Genomic DNA, 3,905 nt, shown 5'->3' with positions numbered 1-3,905 from the left:
ACCAAGGAATTCCAAAGATTGCCAGGAGCCATCAATCAAGGATTGCTGGGAGCCATCAAATACAATGGCTAATCCTCCAGCCTTGTATTTGGGGGTATCTTTGTGAAAATTGTTTAGACTCTCACCTACTTATTCAGTACTATTTAGCTTTTTAAATTACTTTGATAGGGACAAAAAAGTTTATTTTAAAGACAAAGCAAAGAAGGAGTCTTCCCTAGAGCCTTCAGAGCATGGCCCTGATGACACCTTGACTTCTGACTTCCAACTTCCAGAACTGTGAGAGAACAGATTTCCATTGTTTTAAGCCACCCAGTTTGTGGTAGTTTGTTACCATAGCCCTAAGGAGACTAATACATCTGTCCTTAGGCAGAACTGGAAGACTATTTTCTGGAAAAACTGAAGAGTCCCAGAGAAAAGCCTTACAAATATTGACATTTAGGAGTTTCACACATACAAGGAAAAAACTGTCTAACTGTCAAATGAACCAACAGTGAAGCCTAATTCCCACCTGCTCACTACAACAAATCAACCTTCAAATCAGGTCCTTAGTGCCTCACTCTTAAATAGGAATGGATAGCCAAGAATCATCAGTCATTCAAGCAAAGTCTCCAGTACCTAAGCCAGAGACTACAACTGTCCCCAGTATTCATTCATCTCCTTTTTCTTTTGGTAATAGAACCTCTTGAATTTTTGCTGGACATGTGACTATTCAGTTAAAGACTGTTTCCTAGCTCCCCTTTGTGCTAAAGTGGTCAGCGGGATATGAAAAGAGAGGCGTCGCTCCTTCCAATTTATGTCCTTAAAAGAAAGCTGCTTGGTGTTCCTCTCTTCTTTTCCTCTTCCTTCAGGCTGGAACATGGACTTACTGGTGGTGAGCCAGTTTCAACCACACAGAAAAGAAAACTACCTTAGAGGATTTGGGAGTAACATGGTAGAAGGGTCCCTGGATGACCCTTTGGAGCAGAGCTACCCACCCTCCTGGACTGTTAAATGAGAGAAAAATAAATTTCTATTTGCCTTGAGCCTTTGTATTCATGGTTATTTTTGTTACAATAATTTAGCCTCTCACCTAAGAATTCGTTATTATTTAGCTCGTAAAAATTGCTTTGATAGAAGTAAAATTTCATTTTTAAAAACAAATTTGATTTAAAAAATTTTTTAAATAAAAGATGAGCCTGGTCTCTCCTACCTTCAAATACTAGTGTGTCCCTTCAGTTTCTAGATAATAATACCTGAGTCTTCAACCTGCTTGACCCCAGGAAGTCTTACCTTCCAAAAGATTATTTCCCAGGTGTTTCTAAAAGTCCCTAAAGATGCTTGTATCTTCTGCCATAATTGGAACATAGTAGGAGAGCAATAAGTATTTGCTAAATGAATGAAAAATATTATTTGATTCACAAAAATTGACTTGACACTATTCACAACTTTTTAAAAAAATAGAAATTCTTTCTTAGAGTTGTTTTAAGTTCACAGCAACATAATAGAGAGTACAGAAATTTCTCATATTATACCCCTGCTCCCACACATGTATAGCCTCCCCCATTATCCACATCTCACAGAGTGGTACCAACTGATGACCCTGCACTGACACATCATTATCACCCAAAGTCCACAGTTTAGAGTGGGATCCTCTCTTGGTGTTGTACATTGTATGGGTTTTGACAAATGTATAATGACAAGTATCCACCATTATGGTATCACACAGAATAGCTTCACTGTCTTAAAAATCCTGTACTCTATTTATCCCGCTCTTTCCTCTAACCCCTGTGCCTATCTTTTTAATATCATGAGTTTTGGGAAAATGAAATTCACTTGATTTTTTTTCTATTCAGTTTGCAACACGTTTTATTTCTCAAGCAATTTCAGTGTTAAACAAATGAGACAAAGTTATAATTTGGTGACTTTGGATTGTATTCTGGGGAAAAATTTTTTTACTGTATTTTTAAAAATAAACTTTGTATTTTCATTTAAATATTGCTTGGAGGGAAGACAGTTTTATAATAAAAGGCATGGTTAGGGTTCTTATTCTTGTATATTAGAAGAAAATTAATGTAATGGTGAAAATGTGTTCACCAAGTAGTTTTCCACTCTAAGCAAATTATTTTATATAGTTGCGTGACATCATACATGAGAGTTAAGTTTTTAAATTATCATGGAAAACAAAACTTTTAATTAATTGAATTTTTAATTGAAATGACTTTGAAGGCGCCAGTTTGAAGACTGGGCTTGTAACTAAGCAGTACCCCATGGGGCTTTCCTGGGACAGACCCTTCCCCCATGCCCTCTGCTTTAGCACCTCTCTGAAGTACATAGATAACAGTATATGATGCACATTTCCTGAGTTGTTTTACAGACGAGAAAACTCCCACCAAATGGAAGGTGCTAACTACTTGATGACCATGAGCACATAGCCCACCAGGCCTCGGAGCCTAAGGATTGATAATGTTAATCCCTGTGACACTGCCCGGTTACCTCACAATTGATCAATCAGAGAACTGTGCACAAGCTGATCGCATACCCTGCAACCCCCTTCCCTCACCTGGCCTTTAAAAATGCTTTCCGGAACCCCATCGGAGAGTTTGGGCTTGTTGAGCACTAGCAGTCCTGAACTCCTTGCTTGGTGCCCTGCAATAAACGCTGCACCGTCCTTCACCACAACCCAGTGTCAGTAGATTGGCTTTACCACATGCAGGCAAGTGGACCTAAGTTTGGTTTTGTAACAGGGGATTGCTAGTTGTCCCCAATATCCATTTTCCTTGCTTAATTGGTATTAGAATATTCAGCTGGCAGGTAGCCACCCAGGATAAAGATAACATGTTCCAGCCGTGTTTATAGTTCATGTGGCCTGTGTGGCTAGGCTCTGGCTAATGGAATGTAAGAGTGAATGTCCTGTGGCAGCTGCTGGGAACCTCTCAAGAGAGACCTGGAGCTTACCCTTGGCTCCTCTTCCTACAGGCCTTCCTGCATCCTGCTTTTGAAATATGGATGCCACATTGGACCCTGAGGATGAGGGTCTGTATCAGTCAGGGTTCTCCAGAGAAACAGAACCAACAGGATGTATCCATCTATCCATATTTATATTTATACTTACTTAATCATCCACATGTTCAACAAATATTAATGAAGTATCTAGTACATCCAAGTTACTATGTTAGGCTCACTATGGGCTACAAAATAAAAACCTTACCTTCAAAGAATTCACTATTAGCATCAGAGTAGTATCAACAAATTCACATTAGTAATAGCCAGAACTATCCAAAGAGAAAGTTTTAGCATTATACTGTCTCTTAATTTTTCAAGTCCTTCACTAATATCTCTTAAAATACTACAAAATAGTATTACATTTACATTTATAGATTATAAGATCTAATCTATAGAAATATAGCTTTCCATGAGTTTGGAAAATGCATTAATCAATGTGTTACATATCAGCATAGATTGTTCAATCCAGTACCACCAAGGAGTCAACAAGCAAAACACGTGGTTATGTAAAACCCTCAGGAAAACCTCTTACAGAAGGGGGCAAATGCCTCACAGATCTTTGTTCTTCTCATGAGAAGCAGACGGGATTAGCAGACCATGACTATTGTATACTGCTATTTACAGTAAATTTTTCGTTGTCCCTTCCAAAACAAAGAATAAGCTGTATATCTGCACTGAGGAAGAAAAACATGTAAGACCTACAAATTCCCTAAATCTCCTTTGTTTACAAATCCTGTTTTCTTGGTCTTCTGAGAATATACACATATTTTTATATTATATACGATTTACATATTATATATAGAATAATATATTATATGCATTATATATTATGTATTGATATTTATATTATGTTATTATATAAATACAATATATATGTATTATAAATATTTCTTCATAAATAAATTAGGAGAAATTGATCTCTT

This window comes from Eubalaena glacialis, chromosome 17 (assembly GCF_028564815.1).
Source record: "Eubalaena glacialis isolate mEubGla1 chromosome 17, mEubGla1.1.hap2.+ XY, whole genome shotgun sequence".
In the NCBI taxonomy this organism is placed as follows: domain Eukaryota; kingdom Metazoa; phylum Chordata; class Mammalia; order Artiodactyla; family Balaenidae; genus Eubalaena; species Eubalaena glacialis.
This window is presented reverse-complemented; position numbering follows the sequence as displayed.